Genomic DNA, 27,260 nt, shown 5'->3' with positions numbered 1-27,260 from the left:
TTTGTGACTTGGCTGTGACCTAACATAATCATATGTTGTTCTTTCGCTGTAAAGCCTTTTTGAAATCGGACACGATGGGTAGATTAACAAGAAGTTTCTTTGATTTGCTGTATTAGACTTGTTAATGTGTGAAAGTTACGTATTTCTAAAAAATATTTTTGAATTTCGCGCACTGCCTTTTCAGCAGAATGTTGTTGAGGGGTTCCGCTAGGGGAATGCCTGCGCTAGAAAGGTTAAATCCGGTATAGCCTCAGTGTTCACAGTAAAAGCGTGCTGGAAGTTGGACAGAAATTTCACAACGTTCAAGTTTGCGCTCAGCAGAACTGAAATTTGCTCAGTGCAGAAAATAATTAGAGGGAACATTGGTTACCATTACTGGATTTCTGTATATGGCCAATGTGAGGAGGGCTGGTGACCCTGGTGTGTGAACGATTACATATACAGTGCCTTGCGAAAGTATTCGGCCCCCTTGAACTTTGCAAACTTTTGCCACATTTCAGGCTTCAAACATAAAAATATAAAACTGTATTCTTTTGTGAAGAATCACCAACAAGTGGGACACAATCATGAAGTGGAACGACATTTATTGGATATTTCAAACTTTTTTAACAAATCAAAAACTGGAAAATTGGGCGTGCAAAATTATTCAGCCCCTTTCAGTGCAATAAACTCTCTCCAGAAGTTCAGTGAGGATCTCTGAATGATCCAATGTTGACCTAAATGACTAATGATGATAAATACAATCCACCTGTGTGTAATCAAGTATCCGTATAAATGCACCTGCACTGTGATAGTCTCAGAGGTCCGTTAAAAGTGCAGAGAGCATCATGAAGAACAAGGAACACACCAGGCAGGTCCGAGATACTGTTGTGAAGAAGTTTAAAGCCGGATTTGGATACAAAAAGATTTCCCAAGCTTTAAACATCCCAAGGAGCACTGTGCAAGTGATAATATTGAAATGGAAGGAGTATCAGACCACTGCAAATCTACCAAGACCTGGCCGTCCCTCTAAACTTTCAGCTCATACAAGGAGAAGACTGATCAGAGATGCAGCCAAGAGGCCCATGATCACTCTGGATGAACTGCAGAGATCTACAGCTGAGGTGGGAGACTCTGTCCATAGGACAACAATCAGTCGTATATTGCACAAATCTGGCCTTTATGGAAGAGTGGCAAGAAAAAAGCCATTTCTTATAGATATCCATAAAAAGTGTCGTTTAAAGTTTGCCACAAGCCACCTGGGAGACACACCAAACATGTGGAAGAAGGTGCTCTGGTCAGATGAAACCAAAATTGAACTTTTTGGCAACAATGCAAAACGTTATGTTTGGCGTAAAAGCAACACACCATCCCCACTGTCAAACATGGTGGTGGCAGCATCATGGTTTGGGCCTGCTTTTCTTCAGCAGGGACAGGGAAGATGGTTCAAATTGATGGGAAGATGGATGGAGCCAAATACAGGACCATTCTGGAAGAAAACCTGATGGAGTCTGCAAAAGACCTGAGACTGGGACGGAGATTTGTCTCCCAACAAGACAATGATCCAAAACATAAAGCAAAATCTACAATGGAATGGTTTAAAAATAAACATATCCAGGTCTTAGAATGGCCAAGTCAAAGTCCAGACCGTAATCCAATCGAGAATCTATCGAAAGAACTGAAAACTGCTGTTCACAAATGCTCTCCATCTAACCTCACTGAGCTCGAGCTGTTTTGCAAGGAGGAATGGGAAAAAAATTCAGTCTCTCGATGTGCAAAACTGATAGAGACATACCCCAAGCGACTTACAGCTGTAATCGCAGCAAAAGGTGGCGCTACAAAGTATTAACTTAAGGGGGCTGAATAATTTTGCACGCCCAATTTTTCAATTTTTGATTTGTTGTTGATTCTTCACAAAAAACTACAGTTTTATATCTTTGTTTGAAGCCTGAAATGTGGCAAAAGGTCGCAAAGTTCAAGGGGGCCGAATACTTTTGCAAGGCACTGTAGGTTATACTATTGTCTCTAATTTTGAGCATTTCTGCTGCACTAGATCTACAGTATGTAGGAAATAGCATGCTCAACTCTCATCCCTCCTCCATGTGATATTCCATTGACAAGGCAGCATAAGATGCTGCCACACACCTTTATGAAGACTATAGTAAGTGGGACAGGGGGACCTGGGGATGTAAATGATCCCATGGAGTGGTGCTGGTCAGGAGACTTCCTGCCATATCACTATCACAGCATGGGATGTGCCTGGCTCTGGGCCAGAGGACTGATTCACTGAACCTCAGGGCCACCTACAGACTATTCAACCACCTGCGTGATCCATGTGGGGCAGGAAGTGATGCCATTACTCATGGGAGAGTATGTGGAAACATAGTACAGCATCATCGGAAACAAGCGTGCCTGTGTGTGTGTGTGTCATGACCTCAACAAAACAGAGACATTTTGAAATAGAATTTATTCACAATTAAATATTTTGTACTGTTTTATACAGTCTTTCTGCATCCTGTGGCTACATTGACAAATTTTACAACACCCCCCCCCCCTTCTAAAAATGAATGCGGATGGTTAGCAACACCTGCCAACCTCATTTAACACAGACACTAGATGTTGTGCTGCCTGGCCAAAAGCTTTGTTACAATATCAGCACATTAACCTTGCTACATTATACCTCACAGATGGATTGTGACCGTTTTAGTCTGTACTCTCCTGTTTTTCCTCTGAAATGTTTCTGTTTTTCTGATATGAAAAACGATAGGACACTTGTAAACAGGAACTGAAATATGGGCAACATGTCTACAACATCCTCTTTTGCCAATCAAAGATATTAAAAAAGACCAAGTCAGAGTAAACTAAATACAAGTACTTATAAAAGAAAGGACCAGCTGATATTCTTTGTTATCTAACGTTACCAACATAGCAGACGAGGTGTAGATTTGTAGGCCTTGGTAGTGGATCTATCAGTATAAATTAGTTCACGGTTGTGCAATTGGAGGTCCCGAGAGGTGTGGGCTGGGTTTTGGGTCATCTGTGCCCCAGACACAGCTGAGAGCCAGTGGGCAGCGGACCCAGGAGCTCCACCCTCCCCTCTCCTCTTCTTCAACCCTCTAGTATAAAGCTAGGTCAACAACACACTATTGGTGATCTCGTGTGTATGTGTGTGTGTGTGTGTAAATGTGCACATAGTGTGCATGCGTATGTGTGCGTAAGTGTGTCTGCTTGCTTGCAGATAAGGTCATGGTCATGTGGTTTCCATGCCCTTCCTCAGCCCTCAAGCACGGGTGCAGCTGGGAGGGTGCAGGTACCAGATGGGACCAGGGTGGGACAGTGTGGATCTATGCAGGTTGAGATGGCATGGCAGTCATCTCACATCGCTCTGCATATTATTCATGCCTCATTAAGCCCAACGAAGCACAATGGGCATCTGCCATTGTCAGAAGAGGGTGGAAAGTGTCTCTTTATGTAACCGTTATGTTTCTTACTGACTAGTCTGATCTCAACATCTCTCTCTCTCTCTCTCTCTCTCTCTCTCTCTCTCTCTCTCTCTCTGTCCCCCTCTCTCTTGAGTGCTAGTTCTGACTTTCTCTCATCTCCCTCTCCTCGTGTCACAGTCACACCCTTTATGTCCTTCTCTAATTTTCACATTTCACTCAAGATGTGTACTTGCTATTTTCACTAGAATGTAAAACTGTAAAAATGTCATTGATAGATCGGACAATGTTTCACAAAACATGTAAATGACTTTGAAATGCTAATATATCTGAAATGTGTATTGCCAATCATTTCAGTTAATCAATGCTGTGAGATTTTAGCTACTAACAAGTTTGATAAAGTGCAAATAATCAGATGTGAAAATTATATATATTTGGCCGTTTGTCAAACATATTAATTAAATATCGCAAACATTTAACAAAATGTTTACGTCCGTTAGCATGTCACTTTATGCGCTAATAAACTTTGACAGAATTAGCTTGTTAATAATTCTGCCTGTTGCTATCCACACTGTTAAAAATGATAGATGGGGTGTAAACAGCTGCTGTTTCAACATGCATTTGGTGTAAACCGGGACATGCAGACGTGTGTGTGTGTGTGATGTTTGACACATTTTCACAGAAGGGGGTTGTGTTATCCTTGTCTTTTGGAATTGGACCTAAGGCTGTGTCTAATTGGAATCTTCACACTTCCAGGCTTGACTCGCACTGACACCCTTCAACCTTGGCTCTCCTTCCTGTATCATTCAAAGGGAAAACAATGTTGAGGAACATCTTTCTCTTTGCAGAGACGATTAGCATCTCCACTTTGACTCTGTGTATCTTTATACCTCTTCTCGTTCTTCATTCTCTCTTCGTCAGATCAGTAGTATGTCATCGATGTGAAAAAACATTTGTGTGAAAAGATGAACTTCTCAGCGCTAGAACAGTAATCAAAGAGACACAGGACCCTGAGAGAGGCCCTAAGCAGAAGGTCAAAACTGTCTCGAACAGAATCACCATGTTGGGGCTACACAGATTGGTGTGACATATTTGTCTCATATTTAATGCAAAGGCTCTACCAAGGGGTTTGCCGCCACCTCGCGCAGTGTCCACCCATCACTGGGTGTCGCTATTTTTCATGGTCCTTTGAGCAGAATGGGAACAATAGCCCTGGAACATAGCCAGTAGAATCAGAGTGCAATTCACACTGCCCCGAGCCAACAGCCAGCCAGGGACAAGAGCATGCATGAACAACACAAGAGACTCAACACAGAGTGCTGTGATGTCAAACACCTCTGCTTCTGGGAAAATAGCCGTCGATACACTTCTCCATACATTTCAATGGCACACTCCCAGAGGCCTTGCTCTCCTTTTAGCATCAAAGGGCCTGGCTATCGGCTTGATTTCCCCTTCCCATCAGAGCACATTGATCAAACAGCGCACTTAGGTTGTTCAAGGTGGACATTAGAGCTGATGGAACCTTGTGCCACCCTCTGTGGTGTTGAAACAAAGGCCATTATGTCTGATTGCACTCTCCATCTCTCAGTGTTGGACATTAGATGACTTGCCAGGTATTTATACACACGGCTCCCACCCCACACAGACTAGTAGCCCCATGCTACCTGCTCTCAGCCTGAGGTGAAGTGGAGGCTTTTTTATGCTAGTGTTATTGTGGCTGATTATCCAGGGAGTAAGGCCAGCGGAGAAATGATTGGCCTTAATGTTACTGAGCTCAGCTTTGGGACTGAGGACTTAAGGGATAGATTTCTTTGGCCATAGCTTGATCTATGAAGGGGCCATCAGTCTAAATGTATGGTTTGATGGAGTCATTGTAATGAGATAAGAGATCACATTTTCTGTGGTGTTAAAGTGACCTGAAGTCGATGAATGAAAGGATCATTACATATTTAAATTATTGAGACAAACATAACCTATGTGGTGAAGACTAACCTCTAACTGAAAAGGAGAATTATCTTTTTAACTTTTGTATTTCTATGTACTGTAGGCTAGCAACAAGCACTGTCAATACAACAAAAATTAACTAAAGCAAGCAGGCTTGCCACTGTTGAAGCCTGTTAATAATGTGAAGCAGTCACATAGTTGGTTGATGCGGCATAGGCACGTGGCTTTCTGTTCTTTCTGTAAGCATTTTTGTACCAACACTTAATCTTCCATGCAAAGGAGAGATAATGCTCAACTACTTGCCCAAACGTTTGCATTGTTTTCATTGTAATGCTAATTTGGCTGATTTGAGGTGAGTCAATAATTGAGACTGGGCTTTGGAGAAAGCATGCAGTTACCAAGGAGACCTTGACTTAAAACACTCCCTTGTCAGTCACAATAAAAACTCTGTCTCCTAGCACGGAAAACAACATCCTGTTGCACCCGATGCCTGCTCTTGCTCCCGTAGGGTGTGCACACTGGAGGTGCGTGGGCGGATGCGCTGTGTACATAACAGCGTTCCATACAGATGTCAAACTCCTCAGATTTTAAACACAGTAGCACAACGATGATCTGTTTCTCTGTGCTCCCGGGCCAAAGCACTGCATTACATCCAGCCTCATGTGTGGAGAAGATTGATGGACAGCTTCAAACAAATAGAAGCCTCATTCTATTCACATGTGGACACCATGTGAGAACAAAGCAACCTGGGCTCTCTGGGTTCTTTTTGTCTAAGAACAATATTTCTCAGAGTACATGTTTGTCTAGCAATTTATCTGTGTTTATGTATGTTGTAGCACATCAAGGTTTAAACTAGCAAATAGGGGTGTGAACTAAAATGTAAAAACAAAATTGGGATCCTTAATGTTAAGAACAATCCCTAACAAAAAACTGACATTAAAATCACATGTGCAGTTACTTTCAGCCTACTTTGGTGAATTTGCGAGGCATGCAAGATACAGATTACCATGGTTCTTTCTACGTGCCCTCTCCTCTCTCTCCCTTGCACTGGCAGCATCGCATTGGTGGAAATCAAGACAGTTTTCAGGGCATGCCTCTCTCTCCCTTGCACTGGCAGCATCGCATCTAAATCTTTTTAGGGGGGTGGAAATCAAGACAGTTTTCAGGGCATGCCAGGGTTCCACCATTGCAATTTTGAGAGTTTTAGCTAACCAGTGCCCTTGTTTGGGTGTAGCCTTAACCTGGAATTCTCGTTACCAGCCATGTTAATTCTCCTAACCTGCCACTTTAATTCTCATAACCTGCTACAAAAAGTAGCGCTCTGGGAGGAGGACACAATGGAGTTGTCTGCTAGTCAAAACCGTCTTGCTGAGACCCATACCCTGAGAACAGTTTTCATCAGAAGTTTACACTCATTTTGTCACGTGTGAACAGAGCCCTCACCAGTGGTGAGAGCGTCTGGTCTCTAGGTCTCCGTGGGCCGCGCCGGGCTGCCTGTCACTTTAATTCTCCTAACCTGTTATGGTCAAAACCGCAGACACCGAGAACAGTCACCATCGTTACGCGCACATGCACGTCATCAGACTCACCTGGACTCCATCACCTCCCTGATTACCTTCTCTATATGTTTCTGTTTCAGTTTCATGTCTGTGCGTTGTTTCTTGTTTTGGATTATGTTTTCATTTATTTATTAAATGATTCACTCTCTGAACTTGCTTCCCGACTCCCAACACACGTTACAAATGTGATACAGCCTCACGTTGGCTCACCTGCTCTTTCTCTTCTCTAGTGATGCGAGTCTGTTCAGTCTTTTTCTTGTTGGTGTGGAATATCCTAGCCTATTCATTGATGATAGGCCCTGTTTTACTGAACTTGCGAGACATTGCAAAGCAAGAAATTGCAAGGTACACAATCAAATCAAATTGTATTTGGCGCATGCACCGAATGAAACAGGTGTAGACCTTACAGTGAAATACTTACTTTCAAGCGTTTAACTAACAAAGCAGTTTTAAGAAAATAGAGTTAAGAAACTCTTTAGTAAATTATCTAAAGGAAAAAAGGAACAAAATAAATAAAAGGTAAAACAATAAAATAACAATAATTGAGTCAATGTGCGGGGGTACATCTTAGTCCAGGTCATTTGTACATGTAGGTCGGGGTAAAGTGACTATGCAGATAACAAACAGCGAATAGCAGCAGTGTAAAAACAAATGGGGGTGTCAATGCAAATAGCCCGGGTGTCCAGTTGATTCATTGTTCAGCATTTGGACCTAGACTTGGTGCTCCGGTACCAGTTGCCATGTGGTAGCAGAGAGAACAGTCTATGGGTGACTATGGGTGACTTTGACAATTTTTTGTGCCTTCCTCTGACACCGCCTAGTATATAGGTCCTGGATAGCAGGAAGCTTTGCCCCAGTGATGTACTGGGCTGTACACACTTCCCTCTGTAGTGCTTTATGGTCAGATGCCGAGCAGTTGCCATACCAGGCAGTGATGCAACCGGTCAGGATGCTCTGGATTGTGCAGCTGTAGAACTTATTGAGGATCTGGGGACCCATGCCAAATCTTTTCAGTCTTCTGAGGGGGAAAAGGCATTGTCGTGCCCTCTTGACTCATAACTTTCTTGGTGTGTTTGGACCATGGTAGTTTGTTGGTGATGTGGCCACCAAGGAATTTGAAACTCTCGATCTGTTCCACTACAGCCCCGTCAATGTGAATGGGGGCGTGTTCGGCCCTCCTTTTCCTGTAGTCAACAATCATCTCCTTTATCTTGCTCACGTTGAGGGAGAGGTTGTTGTCCTGGCACCACACTGCCAGGTCTCTGACTTCCTCCCTCCAGGCTCTCTCGTCATTGTCAGTGATCATGCCCACCATCGTTGTGTCATCAGCAAACGTAATGATGGTGTTGGAGGTGTGCTTGGCCACATAGTCGTGGGTGAACAGGGAACACATGAGGGGACTAAGCACACACCCCTGAGGGGCACCCATGTTGAGGATCAGAGTGGCATAGGTTTTTCTTGCCTACCCTTACCACCTGGGAGTGGCCCGTCGGGAAGTCCAGGATCCAGTTGCAGGGGGAGGTGTTTAGTGCCAGGTTCCTTAGCTTAGTGGGCACTATGGTGTTGAACACTGAGCTGTAGTCAATTAACAGCATTCTCACATAGGTGTTCCTTTTGTCCAGGTGGAAAGGGCAGTATGGAGTGCGATTGAGATTGTGTCATCGTTGGATCTGTTAGTGCGGTATGTGAATTGGAATGGATCTAGGGTTTCCGGCATAATGGTGTTGATGTGAGCCATGACCAGCCTTTCAAAGCACTTCATGGCTACCGACTTGAGCGCTACGGGGCGGTAGTCATTTATGCAGGTTATCTTCACTTTCTCGGGCACAGGGACAATGGTGGTCTGCTTGAAACATGTAGTTATTACAGACTCGGTCAGGGAGAGGTTGAAAATGTGAGTGAAGACACTTGCCAGTTGGTCTCCGCATGCTCTGACTACACATCCTTTTAATCCGCATGGCCCTGTAGCCTTCTGAATGTTGACCTGTTTAAAGATATTGCTCACACAGCATGATCACACAGTCGTCCGGAACAGCTGGTGCTCTCATGCGTGCTTCAGTGTTGCTTGCCTCAAAGCGAGCATAAAGGTAATTTAGCTCGTCTGGTAGACTCGCGTCACTTGGCAGCTCGTGGCTGGGTTTCCTTTTGTAGTCCTTAATAGTTTGCAAGCCCTGTCACATCCAACGAGCATCAGAGCTGGTGTAGTAGGAGTCAGTCTTTGTCCTGTATTGATGCTTTGCCTGTTTGATGGGCATAGTGGGATTTCTTATAAGTGTCCGGATTAGTGTCCCATTTCTTGAAAGCGGCAGCTCTAGCCTTTGGCTCAGTGCAGATGTTGCCTGTAATCCATGGCTTCTGGTTGGGATGTCTACGTACAGTCACTGTGGGGACGGCATCGTCGATGCACTCATTGATAAAGCTGATGACTGAAGTGGTATACTCCTCAATGCCATTGGATGAATCCCCGAACCTATTCCAGTCTGTGCTAGAAAAACAGTACTGTAGCATCTGCATCATCTGGCCACTTCTGTATTGAGCGAGTCACTGGTACTTCCATTGTGAGATACATCTTTTGATTGCGATAGATAGACCTTATGGCTGACCTGCCTATACTGTTTCCCTCCCCTCGCTCTCAATCCCTAGCTAGCTCTCTATGAAAGATGGGTTGTCACTAGTTACCACAGCCATAAATTCACAAACCCCGGTGACTTCTACAATTTCTCTTCTAAAAATTTCCTTTTAAACCTCACAATAACAGTAACCCTAACCATAATCACAGTCTTAACTTCTTCGAGATAGGGGGTGCTCTTTTAATTTTTGGATAAAAAAGTTCCTGTTTTAAACAAGATATTTTGTCACGAAAAGATGCTTGACTATGCATGTAATTGACAGCTTTGGAAAGAAAAAACTCTGACGTTTCCAAAACTGCAAAGATATTATCTGTGAGTGCCCCAGAACTAATGCTACAGGCGAAACCAAGATTAAATTTCATACAGGAAATGCCCCAGATTCTGAAGGCGCTGTGTTCCAATGTTTCCTTATATGGCTGTGAATGCGCCAAGAATGAGCCTGCACTTTCTGTCGTTTCCCCACGGTGTCTGCAGCATTGTGACGTATTTGTAGGCATATCATTGGAAGATTGACCATAAGAGACTACATTTACCAGGTGTCCGCCAGGTGTCCGCCCGGTGTCCTGCGTCAAAATTATTGCGTAATCTCCAGGTCCATGCGCGTTCCATTTCTTCAGAGGAGGAACCAAACTGCCACGAATGATTTATCATCAATAGATATGTGAAAAACACCTTGAGGATTGATTCTAAACAACGTTTGCAATGTTTCTGTCGATATTATGGAGTTAATTTGGAAAAAAGTTTGCGTTGTAATGACTTAATTTTCTGTTTTTTTCTTACCTAAATGTGATGAACAAAACGGAGCGATTTGTCTACACAAATAATCTTTTTGGAAAAACTGAACATTTGCTATCTAACTGAGAGTCTCCTCATTGAAAACATCTGAAGTTCTTCAAAGGTAATTGATTTTATTTGAATGCTTTTCTTGTTTTTGTGAAAATGTTACATGCTGAATGCCAGGCTTAATGCTATGCTAGTCTATCAATACTCTTACACAAATGCTTGTTTAGCTATGGTTCAAAAGCATATTTTGAAAATCTGAGATGACAGTGTTGTTAACAAAAGGCTAAGCTTGAGAGCAAATATATTTATTTCATTTCATTTGCGATTTTCATGAATAGTTAACGTTGCGTTATGGTAATGAGCTTGAGGCTATAAATAGGATCCCGGATACGGGATTGCTCGTCGCAACAGGTTAACCTTATACCTGAATTATCCCACAATTTTTACTTTGTGGCTGTGGTAAAACTAGAGGAAACCGGAAAGATAAGAGTGTTTCTGTTCTCGGAAGTACGGCAACTGAACAGTCTTGTCCGTTCCAAAAATACAGAATCTTAGGAGTCAATTACAAGCAGAATCTAATCTTGACACTCAGAAATGGGAGTTGACACCAGGAGTCAACATGCAAGGAGTCGAGGAATCAACTTCTGGAGTCGACTCTCCACCACTACGTCATCATCGTTAAAAGTTGGAAAAATGGCAGAGCGACAGGACAGGAACAAAGTCCTGTTTGGCAATACTTTGAGAAGTTAATTGAGAAGGAAATGCAAACTTTGCAAGGTTGAATTGTGGGACAGTAGTGGTAGAACGTGTGCAATGCTTTACCATCTGAAAGGGACGCACCATGAGACCCATACCGTTACATTATGTATTCACATGGATTTAAAAAAAATGTTCTAATCGTTTTAAATGGCCTATAGATATTAATGTCCAGTTTACAGCTCATTGATGGTTTTTCACTACCCATTGTGTGTAAGTGCACTAACTACTAATTTGTGCTAAATTGAGATATTGTGGTCAGGGCAGTCGTGGTTTCTGTGGGAGTGTGCATACAGGGGAAAAGCTAGGACCCTGGCCCACTCAGGGTGTCCTGGGTAGGCCTATTCATTCTGAATTGACACCAAGCCCTGTCCTCCTCTCCCCTACCCTCCCATAACCACAGGCTTCCGAAAGGGTTCTTTGGCTGTCCCCATAGGAGAACCCTTTTTGGTTCCATGTAGAACCCTCTGTGAAAAGGGATCTACATGGAACCCACAAGGATTCTACATGGCACCCAAAAGTGTTCTACCTGAAACCAAAAAGGGTTCTCCAAAGGATTATCTTTTGGGGACAGCTGAATAACCCTTTTAGGTTCTAGATGGCTAGCATTATGGAGAATTCTCATTTAGTTCCTGAGCTGGCGGTGACAGTTCACTGTGACCTCAATGCTTACAACAACGTGCTAGTGCCACTGTCCTCCACTCTGACTTGTGGGTTGTTTTTGAAGGGTCCCAAATGCTTTACAGAGGCCGATGTGACACACATTAACAGTGTGAACCTGCATGAGTCTGTGAACTGGAGGCTGTGTAAATGTCACAGCACCTGAGCTGCAACCTATGCTGTTCCTAAGCACCCTAGTGGAACACACAGGGAGAAAAAGATCAGAGGAGCAGCCATTTATCCTCGATTAGCCCCATTCTCATCTCTCTCAGACAGACAGAGAGTGCACTTTCAGGTGATAGATGTCCTTAACCACATCTATGTTACAGGACATTTTAATGCCACACAGAATTTAAGTACTGTATTTCATTCATTAACTATATTTATAGCTATTATTTTCAGTAGGCCTATGATCCTCAAGGAGAGATGGCCTCTCTCACATGCTTTTGTGTGCATGTAGATATTATACATATTTTTCTAAATGGGCGTAATGCACAGCTGTCACACAACTGTAAGATTGTGATAACACAAAACAATGGCTTCTATCAACTAACATTTTGCATTAATGTGTTCTTATTTCATACCCAATAGATATTGCTTAGCAGAAAACAAATTACAGTGTTTTCCACAAGTACATAGAGTAGTCAGCCAAATAGAAAAAGCAGCCAACCATGCTCTGGTACATTCTAATATCTTGATTCTATCTGAAATGTATTTTTTACCTATCAAATTAGATTTTTTTTGTGGTATTGTGGAGAAAGACATGATTTACAATTTAAATGACTGAAAAATGTATGAATTTAGTATGTTGATAGTTGTTTTGCACATTGTCTAGGCCTATATGATCAGGACTATTTTCTAAGTAACATTTTTTAAAACATTTTTTACATTTAACCTGAATTAAGGTCTTATATAATATTTAACTGCAAGATACAAATTGCCACAATCATGTTTGTTCTTCAAATTATGTAAGTAAATATCCCACATTATCTTGAAAAATGTATTAAAGGTTTGTTTTTCCAGCTTTCCATTTTTCAATTTCTTTTTTGGGATTTCACTCTCAAAATAAAATAGAAAAAGGTCATAGAAAAACAACAAAATTGGATGTTCTAAGTCCACAACAATCTTTAACCATATCAGGAGAGGACTTTTGAGGTCTGGGAGAAATCTGAGGCAGTTTTATTTTTGGGTGTAGTTACCCTTTAATTAAATTGTGCACCTAGCAAGAGGCTGTTGCTATGATGTGTTTTGTAGTGCATATATGATGGTAGAGTTTGCAAAACAAATACCCACTGGATTGATGAAAATAGTCATGATATCACTCTACCATGTAAGTGTAGGTAACATTTGTAGATAACATTTCATTCAGAATGTTTTTGAGAAAGACTTCCCCATCTACCAGAATACTGTTTTCATTAGCATCACTGCTAATGGCTACACAAAGTGTTAGATACACACACTACACACACAGATACCGCATACACAGACCGGGGCATTTTCTTTGCCTCTTCTGAAAGTTGCAGGAAATACAAATCACTGATACATTCTGTTCATGTCTTATGATAAACTTGGGCAAATTACTAAATTTTCTATACATTTAGTTGATTCCCTACTAAGGTAAATACAGTTTTGGATAGCCACGGGACGTACGGGTGCTGGAGGTGTTGCAGCACCCCCTGATGCTGATGGTAAAACTGCAAGAATTTGTGTTGTTGCAATACAAAATTAAACTATTTTCTGTTGCGTTATTGATATAAGGGATATTGAGATATATACAGTGGGGCAAAAAAGTATTTAGTCAGCCACCAATTGTGCAAGTTCTCACACTTAAAAAGATGAGAGAGGCCTGTAATTTTCATCATAGGTACACTTCAACTATGACAGACAAAATGACGGAAAACAAATCAGAAAATCACATTGTAGTATTTTTTTATGAATTTATTTGCAAATTATGGTGGAAAATAATTATTTGGTCACCTACAAACAAGCAAGATTTCTGGCTCTCACAGACCAGTAACTTCTTCTTTAAGAGGCTCCTCTGTCCTCCACTCGTTACCTGTATTAATGGCACCTGTTTGAACTTGTTATCAGTATAAAAGACACCTGTCCACAACCTCAAACAGTCACACTCCAAACTCCACTATGGCCAAGATCAAAGAGCTGTCAAAGGACACCAGAAGCAAAATTGTAGACCTGAACCAGGCTGGGAAGATTGAATCTGCAATAGGTAAGCAGCTTGGTTTGAAGAAATCAACTGTGGGAGCAATTATTAGGAAATGGAAGAAATACAAGACCACTGATAATCTCCCTCGATCTTGGGCTCCATGCAAGATCTCACCCCGTGGGGTCAAAATGATCACAAGAACGGTGAGCAAAAATCCCAAAACCACACGGGGGGACCTAGTGAATGACCCGCACAGAGCTGGGACCAAAGTAACAAAACCTACCATCAGCAAGGGCATTGAAGATGAAACGTCGCTGGGTCTTTCAGCATGACAATGATCCCAAACACACCGCCCGGGCAACGAAGGAGTGGCTTCGTAAGAAGCATTTCAAGGTCCTGGAGTGGCCTAGCCAGTCTCCAGATCTCAACCCCATAGAAAATCTTTGGAGGGAGTTGAAAGTCCATGTTGCCCAGCAACAGCCCCGAAACATCACTGCTCTATAGGAGATTTGCATGGAGGAATGGGCCAAAATACCAGCAACAGTGTGTGAAAACCTTGTGAAGACCAAATACTTACTTTTTTGCCCCACTGTATATATGGGCCACATTCTGCACAATGAGCTCTCAGCTCTGTTTTGTAAGCGGTGCACTCATGGTATGCTCTTGGAGTCGGACACGGGCCCTGCTGTACAATAGACAGTTTAGTCTGAGTTGAATCGGGTCCGTTTCTCTCCCTTGCCGTCCCTCTCCCTCCTCACAATAGTTTTCACCTTCTATTGGTTTACAGTTCTAAACATGGGGGAAAAGGGAACGGGAACAATATCAAATAAGGAACATGGCATTCTCTCGCCCTTGGCTCGTAGTATTGCTCTTGCCTATGTCAAACATCTAGGTGTACTAGCCCGCTTTCCACCTTCACTTTTCTCTGTGATGAATTGCATAGCTGTCCATTTGTGCTCAGTTTTAATAGGCAAAATCTTAATTACAACACCCCTCGCGTTATCGCGGTCTCTCTGTCTCTCTCTCTCACACACACACACACACACACGCACACGCGCACGCACACGCACACACACGCACACACACACGTTGTAATTATGTAGTTCCAAGAAATGTGCGCTCTGTTCACAACGGTCTAATCTTAGGCAGAAAGTGAGTTTCAAGTTCGGGGAAGTTTACAATTTATCTTACCAATCTGCGTGCCAGTTCATATCCACATTTTCGTAGAAGTTTTATTTCAATAATAACGTTTTTGTTTCACAAAGTCATTGTCATGTGGTTAATTATACAAATTGGAATGAAATGATTCAAATCTATGAGTTAAAATTCCACAAAAGCAAGAGCCATATAGACACATTGATTCCATGTGAGCCATTGGTGGCTAAAGAAATGAGCGAACGGTATAGTACTAAGAGAGAGCCTAGACCAATGTAGCAATAGGCCTATAATTTCCATTGTCAACTAACTAAAGTACATAAAGCCGACAAATAAAAACAGAAAATATCCTGATGAAAATGCAGGTTCTTTCAATCACATTCATATCTCTACTCCACCTGTCTGTCTCCCTTTCTATCTGTCTTGACTTGAGCTATCACTAGTGAAGTGCAACATTGCATCATATCAACTGTGTGCAGGTCCAGGCCAATGACCGTGGATATGAAGGTCTGGCCTGAAGCTGTTGTTGATAGAGAACTTGCAACATTGTATCAACTAGCCTATTCTGAGCCCTCAGAGTTTCGCTCACCAGTGGGCTCGGGACAGACAGCTGTTTTTGCGCCAAGGGAAATGTTTCCACTGGATATATGGGATCCTCAGAGCATTACATTTTGCTCTTTCACACCGAGGCCTGGTGATTATCGAGGGGGAGAATGTTGGAAAGATTTTTCAAATACTGTGAGGAACTATAATCATTTATAATGTTTAAAAATAAAAATGTATGACTTCATTGACTTACTGTGTGAGGTGCAGAAAAAAAATTACTAAGAAGCTCTGCTTATTAGTGGTGGTGAGTTAAATCAGACATCTTCAAATGGGCACTTTCCTACATTTGCACGCAGCAGGACAGTTAGCCTACTTCTAAGGGTGCTCAGGTGTGTGCATGCTGTCAACATTAAGAAGATAGAGAAACCACCAGGCACATGCTCATTGCTCATGTGGAGCGCTCCAAACAAAATATAATTACGTTGTTTTTTTTTTACCAAACTTGTAAATGACGGTGTGAAATAAACTAAAACGTGTTTCTCACAAGTGTAGCAGGTTTTAAACCCTACAAACAACGTTTCCAGGGTAAATAACTATAGGGTAATTAATCCATGCATTACCTGAAATGTATGTAACCAAATGATGGGGATTAACGGTACATTTACTACTGGTGACATATGTAATGGGGAATTGATAAAAGTAAACAATCAAAGGGCAAAAAAATAACACAATAAAACAATGAACGTGCAATGATTAATCGGAGACAGCTCAGCACATTCTGGACAGAGACATGCCAATATCCATGCCAAACACCCCTCCACTTCTTCTTGTCTCAATATATCAAATTATACTCAAGACACATTACCTTCACACGTATTTTAAATGCATTGCTAATCACTGACAGCCGCATCTCAATAATCAACTAGGCCTATGGCCATGCGTGATGCCCAAATTGCAGGCTTCGCAACTAGGCATATAGGCCTACATGCTTGTGATTTGAAACAATCCACAGATTTAAAAGAAGCTAATGATCATCTGTGGCTAACACGGAACCCAAAGTGGCTGCGCGCCTGCGCCAGCATGCGCTATCGTGCGCTTTCGTGCATACAATTGTTTTGTTCACCTACACCAAACTCGATCACGACATGCAGGTTAAAATATCAAAACAAACTCTTAACCAGGAGACAGGTCGAAAAGCATTAAACATGTATGGCAATTTAGCTAGTTAGCTTGCACTTGCAACTCACATAAAACTGTCAACCGAATCATTTCTAGTCATCTCTCCTCCTTCCAGGCTTTTTCAACTTTGAACTTATATGGTGATCGGCATCTACACTTTTACCACGACAACTGGCAAAACAGTTCGTCTTTCAATCACCCACGTGTGTTACGCTCGTCGTTGGAAGGAGTAGACCAAGATGCAGCGTGGTAGGCGTACATCTTTCTTTTATTGATGACACCGAAAAATGAAATAAAATACAAAACGAAATGCAGAGTTCTCTAGGGCTGGAAAGCAACAGTACAAAAACAAGATCCCACAAACTAAGGTGGAAAAAAGGCTGCCTAAGTATGATCCCCAATCAGAGACAACGATAGACAGCTGCCTCTGATTGGGAACCATACCCGGCCAACAAAGAAATAGAAAACATAGATTGCCCACCCGAGTCACACCCGGACCTAACCAAATAGAGATTTAAAAGGATCTCGAAGGTCAGGGGGCGACAACGTGGGTATAACCAATGAGTAGATGGCACGTGGGTACCTGCTTCTATAAACCGATAAGGAGTTGGGAGAGGCAGGACTTGCAGCGCCATCTGCGTCAGAAATAGAAAGGAGTTCTATTTTAGCCCTTGGCATCTTAGACGCTCTTTGGCGCGTGCAATAATTGAATAACATGGATTTCCACATTTATTTTGCGATGCTCGCACACGCGGCGTGTCCGGTCTGGTCAGCATGTAAGCCATGCTCTCTGGTGAGGTATTTTGAATGATTTTATTTATTTCTGTATAGACAGGAGTAATTAATTTTGGCAAATGTATTGCAATTTACTTTAGGCTATGACTACTGTTACCGAATCTTGTCCTATGCTTAGGCTACTCATCACATTAGGAATTGTATTTTGTTGTTAGCCTGCAAATACTTTAGAATAAATGTTTTTTTTCAAACCCCCCCCCCCGCACTCAGAAACCCCCACTCAAAACATCTTTCTGCGGCTTTACCTTTTGTTATATTGTTGATTTTCGCTTTAATGCCTGAATTCCGTGAGGGCCCTAATTATCTCATTTGGACCAGAATGAGGCTCCCCACTACCTTTTGTTCCTGCAATGATGATTCACCATGTTCATCAAATGTTTTCATCATTTATCTCATTTCCATGTGTCTATGATATCAGTACAACTTCTTGTAAAGTGTCATTTTTTTATTTGAAATGTGACATTCAAAGTGTGAGTGGTCCTTATTACAATGTACTAGTACATTTTTTCACCAATGACAAGAGAAGAGAACTGAAAGGTAGAGAAAAGTACTTTATATGATTCCACCAAAGAGTCCCTGAATAGTTGTCATGACATCTGAAAATGTGAAAATTGAGTTAACAATTTCTTATTACGTTTGAAACTATCAGATCTCAGACCCAGATGCAGACAGTTTGAAGTAACAACAGTTTAATACAGAACCAGGGGGCAGGCAAATGACAGGTCAAGGGCAGGCAGAGGTCAGTAATCCAGAGCAGAGTCTGAAAGGTACAGAATGGCAGGTAGGCTCAGGGCAGGCAGAGGTCAGTAATCCAGGGCAGTGTCACAAGGTACTGTACAGAATGGCAGGCAGGCTCAGGGTCAGGGCAGTCAAAATGGTCAAAACTGGGAAAACAAGGACTAGAGAGAAAACCAGGAGTACGGGAAAAACACTGGTAAGCTTGACGAGAAAAGGTGAACTGGCAACAGACAACCAGAAAACACAGGTATAAATGCACAGGGCATAATGGGGAAAATGGGCGACAACTGGAGGGGGTGGAGACAAGCACAAGGACAGGTGAAACAGATCAGGGTGTGACAGAAACCAAGTAGAACCTTCAGGGTCTGGTGTGGAACGAAAAGGAGATGAGTCGTCTGGTTCTGTCAGCTTTGCATAGATGCACAGATAAAAGGTCCTTAAAAACATCTCCCTCACACTTGGACATGAGCCGCAATTATCCCTGCCATGGTTTCATTCAAGATGTACCCATCATGTTGAGTATGATCGCTCTCTGTGGGCGGTGGGCCAGAGGAAGGTCAAAGTGCCCATCTTGAATTCAGATTTACCTGTGCATCTCCTACATGTGATTTGTCAGCATTGTGGTTAAAGGAAATGCTTAAATAGAGTACAGATTGCAGTGATTACTGTCCTACCTTTCCCTACTCAGTATCGGACACACACACACACACACACACACACACACACACACACACACACACACACACACACACACACACACACACACACACACACACACACACACACACACACACACACACACACACACACACACACACACACACACACACAGGGAGAGAGAGACTTTTGTATCTGTCTCTTTAAAATATATCTTCTTTTGATGAATGATGGTAAAAACAACTTGTTTTCAAAAATAATTGCATGACATCTTTTTTTCTTGACGTGTTTAGCTGATATTCAGATGTATTTAGCATTTGGTTGTTACTGTACATTATCATATTGCATCTTGCACTTGAGTAGCCGTATATAGTAGTCAGTCTTAGTCATTAGACAGGATAAAGAATCTCATAACCTTGTCCAAATCTCAATTCACTACATTGATTAATGTCAAGATCACCAGGGTTAGACATACTGAATGTTACAACATTGTTTATGCACACTTTAAGGACATATTGTAAGGACATTTGGCCTGCTATGTTTCCTAAGCTTGAGCACAACTAGGCCTACTCATGATTTACGTACAGTACAGTAGGATACGAAATACACCATGAAAGCAGGGGAGATGTAGAGGGGATCTCAGAGGAAGCCCATTCTTCTGTTTGTACCCTATCTATACCTGTCCGCTAGTAGTCTCATCTGTCTGCCTGCTCAAATCCCCTCGGGCTGCACTAACCACAGCCAACATTCAGCACCTCCACCACCTGCGAGGGAGAAATTAAGGGCCAATATTTGGGAATTTAATATGCTCTCTGTGATGCATGGAATTGCTCTTGCGAGGCTATTTTCCCAGAGAAACGTTTACTGCTGAGCAGGTTGCACATGCAGCTAAGAGAGAGTTAGCAGCACCCACACACTGAAAGTTGAACAGACTGGAAAATGAATGCTGGAAGTTGAGAGAGAATAATTAATGATTTGCCACATCGCCCAGCAAGGTACGGATGCTGTGTATCTGAGAGCCAATTTGTAAGACAAGAGTTTTTTTTGCTTGTCTGCTTGTTGTACATGGTTCAGTTCACTTAGTGAAACGATTACCCTCTCCAGGACCCGAGCCCCTGCTCCACTTCTTCTGATTCAACCAAACACAACCAACCCCAAAAGGGCACTGTGCCTTTGTCAGGTTGAAGGATTGATTATAGATCTTAATGGCAGCCATGATGATTACTGTACGCACACACCTCAGGAGAGAGGCGTTGCCTGTGTGTTAAGAGCGTGACGTGTCTCACCACCTCCCTGTGGAGCGTGACAGGTGTGGGTTAGCGGAACTCTGTGGATCCCCAGCGGGGGCGGGGGATAGGATGTCACTGCCTCTGCTCATACACACTGCCCCCTGCTGGCACGACGATGACTGCTTTTGTCTAGAACTGGGCTTAGACAAGTAGCTTTTAAAGCCATTCGGTCTCCTGGGTGCCCCATCACGATGAGCAGAGCCCCAATCACACAGTATAAATACCTACATATCAATTTGCTCCTGTTAATAACATGGGAAACCTGTTTCCTGGAGACGTGTTGATAGTTTCCTAGTGACTGCCATGAATACGAACATGGCAAGTGAATTCAAAAGTCGTACAGCAAATGTCCAATTAGAGGATCTGGCCCACCTTCCTTGTCTCCATTTTATTCTTCTACATGTGTCTTTTGATTTGTCGTCAATATTTATTCCACCCAGGAACTTTAAATGGGATATTCTTGATGGACCTTTGGTTTCCAAAGTAGCTTGAGACAGACTTGAAAATATGAAATGGAATAATTTCATAATGTCACTGTACTGTGTAGTGATTTGGCTTATTAACATATTAAAACGTCTTCAGGATTGGTGGGTCCCCTGCAGGACGGTTGAGCTAACGTAGACTAATGCGATTAGCATGAGGTTGTAAGTGACAAGAACATTTTCCAGGACATAGACATATCTGATATTGGCAGAAAGCTTACATTCTTGTTAATCTAACTGCACTGTCCAATTTACAGTATATATTACAGTGAAATAATACCATGGTATTGTTTGAGGAGAGTGCACGGTTTTGAACATGAAAAGTTATTAATAAACAAATTAGGTACATTTGGGCAGGTACATCTTGACACAACATTTTGAACAGAAATGCAATGGTTCATTGTATCAGTCTAAAACTTTGCACATACACTGCTTCCATCTAGTGGACAAAATCTAAACTTCACCTGGGTTGGACTAATACATTATGGCATTTCTCTTGCATTTCAAAGATGATGGTACAATTTTATTTTATTAAACGGTTGTTTTTTTCTTTGAATTATCTTTTTCAAGATCTAATGTGTTATATTCTCGTACATTCCTTTCCCATGTCCACAATCTTCAAAATGTTTTTCTTTAAATGGTACCAAATATATGCATATTCTTGCTTCAGGGCCTGAGCTACAGGCAGTTAGATTTGGGTATGTCATTTTAGGCAAAAATTGAAAAAAAGGGTCCAAACATTAAGAGGTTCTGGAATATCTCACATGCAGATTGATATGTCTCACCACCATGGGATTTTCAAGTCAGTGCGTTTCTATTATCCATTTGCCAGTGATGCATCTCCAGTCCAATCCTGGCTAGTTTGAGGGTAATGACGAGAAGCTTGTTGTTTCTGCCCATTTCTCCCACACCACTCTGGGATGTCATGCTGTTCTGAGCTCCTGATGCGGCATATTAGGCAGCACAATCGTTATTAAGCACATTTCAGGCTCAATTACCAGACAAATGCACAGCCATCTAGGCTCCACCAAATCCGAACAGATGGCTACCAGTCAGTGTCAGATCAGGTTCATGTCTCCTTTATAAAAAGGTAATAAGAAAGCTAGGTTTTTCATAGGGATGACTTTTAACTATTTGAAAGTAGTTTAGATAAATCTACACTGATTACATTTCCCGAATTAACCCGAATTCCTGTTTTTCAATTCACACATTGGTGTGAAAGGAAAAGATGAGATAAAACCGACATTGCCCTGGATTGAAAATGATTTTCCTATTGGCAATCAATTTCACCCAAGTACTGCGAATGAATCTAATTTGCGGCTTATATATTTTTTACCACTAAAATGTCTGCTGCCTGTCGGTTATGCTTACAGTTAAATTAACACAACTCATCCAAGGAATATAGGACTGAAGACCTATTCAAAGTGTCCTGTTACACTCTTCGAATAAAAGGATCCAAAAGGCTTCTTTGCGGAGGGAAAGTCAAAGAATTGATTTGACCAGAATAACTATTTTTGGAAAACAAGGTTTCTTTGTAAGGCAAAGGGTTCTACCTAGAACCTTTCACATTATAAGAACCACTTTTGGAAGAAAGGGTTCTTTCATGATTCTTTAGAAGCCGAGAAGGATACTTTGGAAAGCAAGAAGGGTTCTACATAGAAGTATAAATAATGTTTTCCAGCATGCTCTATTGCATGGATATTTTCAGAATTGTTTGTTTTACAGTAATATCTATTTTTTTGCATGTACATTGATTGGATGATTTGTTTTATACCACACAAAGATAAGAAATATACAATTTTCTAAACTAAATGTTATTAATTGGATTTATTGCACCTGTTACTGAGATGGCTGTTCCAGTTTGAATACTGAGACTACCTCATTCATCCAATCTCCCCTGTCCTGGTAGTCATTCTGAATGCAGGGGGTGATTAAAAATACCACTTGTTGGATATTCTAACTCCATCTGGATTCCAAAAGGAATTATAGATCACTTTGCAAACTAACAATGTGACTGGCAGGTAGTGATGGGAAAACAAGGCTTTCTGAAGGCTTCGGAGCGATCACCAAATTGTGCCTAAAAACTGTTACTCTCTGCTATTTACTCTGAGCTTCATTATTAATTAAAAATGCACATTAGGAACATCTGCTGGTCAGCAATAAATAGCAGAGTGTGATTATCATATATATTTTTTAAATTCTCCACAGTTATCATCAATACTCAGTGGCGCAGTGATAAGTCGTCGGCTTTAGTAGTCTGTAATCAGTTGGAATACCAGTTTTCTTTTTACTCCCCAATTGATAGTTCCAGTCTTGTCCCATCGCTGCAACTCCCCTACGGACTCAGGAGAGGTGAAGGTCGAGGGCCATGCATCCCTGCCAAACACGACCCTGCCAAGCCAGACTGCTTCTTGACACACTGCTCGCCCAACCCGGAAGCCAGCTGCACCAATGTGTCAGAGGAAACACCATCATGCTGGCGTCCGAAGTCAGCTTGCAGGCACCCTGCCCACCACAAGGAGTTGCTAGAGTACGATGGGACAAGGAGCCGGCCAAACCCTCCCCTAACCCAGACGACGCTGGGTCAATTGTGCACCGCTTTATGAGTCTCCCTGCCACAGCCGACTGTGACACAGCCTGGGATCGAACCCGGGTCTGTAGTGATGAATTCCTCAACACTGCGATGCACTGCCTTAGACCCTCGGGAGGCCCCTGGAATAATGCTTCCCTTTTTTTCCTTCAAGTTGACTATTTTTGAAAAACTTAATCCTTTGCATTATTTTGGCTGCTTAAGACAGAAGCTTATACTATTCTAAATAACAATTATTATTTGAACAACATTTTTTATCTAAATAGTGTTCCTTGAACAGTATTCAACCTCATAACCTCGTGTCCCTGAATGTTCAGTAGTTCCCTACTCTACCTTCCTAACCACCAGTCAGGAGAATCCAAATGTACTAAATTCTAGCTATATTTGTAAGTATGATGTCCAGTAGGGGGCGGTGTTTGAAAGCAACTTGGAATCGATAAAAGCACCAAGACCACAGCGAAATCAGTGGGATTTGAAAAGGCACGTGATCAAACAAAACTTTGGACGTAATTAATGATGTACTTCTGATAATTTTATACACACATCGGCACACTGTTTCGAAGTTAGCTGCTTAGCGATTTGGACGCATCCCTCGGTGCTCCGGTATCAAACGTAACATCACTACCTGCAGGCCCGATGTGGCCAGCAAACCAGGAGATTCCTAACTAACACATCTGTGTTAGGGTATAAGAATCCCCTCAAAGAAAAGCCTTATAATAAACATTACGGGTCAAAAGTTTTAGAACACCTACCTATTCAAGGGTTTTTCATTAATTTGACTATTTTCTACATTGTAGAATATTAGTGAAATCCTCAAAACTATTAAATAACACATATGGCATCATGCAGTAACAAAAAAAGTGTTAAACAAAACATCTGTTTTATATTTGAGATTCTTTAAATAGCCACCCTTTGCCTTGAGGACAGCTTTGCACACTCTTGGCATTCTCTCAACCAGCTTCATCTGGAATGCTTAACAGGAGTTCCCACATATGCTGAGCACTTGTTGGCTGCTTTTCCTTCACTCTGCGGTCCGACTCATCCCGAACCATCTCAATTTGGGTTGAGGTCGGGGGCTTGGGCTTGTGGAGGCCAGGTCATGTGATGCAGCACTCCATCACTCTCCTTCTTGGTAAAAGGCCAAGTCCATATTTGGCAAGAACAGCTCAAATATAAAAAGAGAACCGACAGCCCATCATTACTTTAAGACATGAAGGTCAGTCAATATGGAACAATTCAAAAACGTTGAAAGTTTCTTCAAGTGCAGTCTTAAAAACCATCAAGCGCTATGATGAAACGGGCTCTCATGAGGACCGCCACAGGAATGGAAGACCTAGAGTTACCTCTGCTGCATAGGATAAGTTCACTGTTTATTGAAATGCATTCCAGGTGACTACCTCATGAAGCTGATTGAGAAAATGCCAGAGTGTGCAAAGCTGTCATCAAGGAAAAGAGTGGCTATTTGAAAAATATATTTTGATTTGTTTAACACTTTTTTGGTTACTACATAATAATAATAATAATAATAATAATATATGCCATTTAGCAGACACTTTTATCCAAAGCGACTTACAGTCATGTGTGCATACATTCTACGTATGGGTGGTCCCGGGGATTGAACCCACTACCCTGGCGTTACAAGCGCCATGCTCTACCAACTGCGCTACAGAAGGACCACAAGGAGGAAGAACCTTCCAAGGATATAAGGGTTCTCTGTAGAGACCTTCATAGACGGTTTAAGGAAGAACCTTTAGATGATAAAATGGTTCTTGGTAGAACACCTCAGAGAGGGTTGCAGGCAGAACCATTCATAGGGGGTTATTTGAAGAACCCTACGTAGAGGGTTCTAGATAGGGTTCTCCCCAGCACCAAAAAGGGTTCCCCCTTTCTTTCACAGACAATAATCCCATCCTATCTCTCACTACTTCACGTCATAGTCAGGGCAGTTCAATGTTGATATTACCCAGGAGGCTTTAAGGGCAATGATTGAGCCAGAGCTATGCCCATCTAATTTGTTTTGTGTCCTTGGCCTAATAGAACAGAGCAAACTCTCTCATCATACGTAGCCGGTTAGAAACATTCCTCTATTTATTTTCACACACATTCTCACTACACTGCAGACATTCTCTGTACAACTTCAGATGTTTTCCTTTCCTTGCCATTTTTTTGTGTAGCAGTGTAGGGCAACAGTTCATTCTCAGAGGTAGTGTGTTCAGCATTTGCTCATAGGAATGCTATTTTCCCATGTAAATGCTTGAAAAGTTCAAAGGTTCGCAAAAAGTATTCTGACCATAGGAAAACGACAGGGCAGTTTAAAAACATCATCCCGCCAATTGAGGAGTATTCATGTATTTTTAAAACGTTCAAATCCCAAAGATAAATATATTTTACTTGCAGCTTCAGGCTATGACTGTCTCTTATGATTCTAAGTCGTGAGAGGGTACTGCATTTTATTCAATGCTTGAATGAATGCTGTGGGTACATATCTATAAGCACCCTACCTTTCAAATGTAAGGATGTAATACACATTATCTAAAGTGAATATTATCATGAAAATATAATATTCTTATGTCCACACACCTGTGCTAAATCCTGTTGCTTGTCACAAAACAACTATTTTACACAGATAATTGTTATTGATTCGTACTATGTACTTAAAGGCACTTAAATCTTGTCTTGCCCATTCATTGACCCTCTGAATGGCACACATACACAATCCATGTCTCAATTGTCCCAAGGCTTAAAAATAATTATTTCACCCATCTCATCCCCTTCATCTACACTGATTTAACAAGCAACATCCATAAGGGATCATACCTTTCATCTAAATTCATCTGGTCAGTCTATGTCATGGAAAGAGCAGGTGTTCTTAACTTAAGGATCGGAACCTCTTTTTGATTTCAATTTTTGCTTAAAACATACCCAAATCTAACTGCCTGCAGCTCAGTACCTGAAGCAAGGATATGTAGATTCTTGATACCATTTGAAAGGAAACACGTTGAAGTTTGTGGAAATGTAAAATCAATGTAGGAGATTATAACACATTATGTTATCTGGTAAAAGGAAATCCAAACAAAATTACATGTGTTTTCGATTTATTTATTTTTCATCATGTTTGAAATGCAAAAGAAATGCCATACATTGAAATAGGATTATCGGTGTAGGCGGATTCATAGACAGCAGTGGGGTCAAACTGTAGAACCTAGTTCCTACATTTAAATATAAAAATGGATTTTATCAAACAGAACTATGCTACATTCTATCTCTGGGACCCCTTAAGAATGACAAATCAGAGCAAGATTACTGAATGTAAGTACATTATTTACCTTCAGAGGTGATTGTATCAAACCAGTTGCTGTGGGAAAAGTGTTTTGTTGTTGTGCACTATCCTCAAACAATAGCATGGTCTTTATGCTCTAAAGCTACTGCAAATTGGACACTGCAGTTAGATTAACAAGAATGTAATCTTTCTGCCCATATATTTGACACGTCTATGTCCCAGAATTGGCTGTTGTTCACAACGTAATTCTAGTCACATTATTGCATATTGAGCAACAACTGTCCCGGTTTAGGGACACCGATCCCATAGAGGTTAAAGCCTCTTCACTTACGGAAAGGCCCTGGCCATCGACGAGCATTTGACTTGTGGGAATAGACCTACATGACCACAAAAGGAATCAAATGCAGTGTCACCACTGGAATTTCATGTTCCTATCTTAAACGGTTGTTACCTTGTTTCCTGAACATGGCTCAATTCTCAATTCCTCACAAAACAATGCATAACAGATGTATTTTATGCCCAGGACTTCTTGAACCTTTTGAAATTAAGCTTAGTATATTAGATTAAAATAAGGCTGTATTATGATGTTGCCAGTGGTCACTGTCAGTCCTGGGTTGAAATACTATTTGAATTC

The sequence above is a fragment of the Oncorhynchus keta genome, chromosome 25 (assembly GCF_023373465.1).
Source record: "Oncorhynchus keta strain PuntledgeMale-10-30-2019 chromosome 25, Oket_V2, whole genome shotgun sequence".
Lineage (NCBI taxonomy): Eukaryota > Metazoa > Chordata > Actinopteri > Salmoniformes > Salmonidae > Oncorhynchus > Oncorhynchus keta.
The sequence above is the reverse complement of the archived record's forward strand: the minus strand, read 5'-3'. Positions refer to the sequence as shown.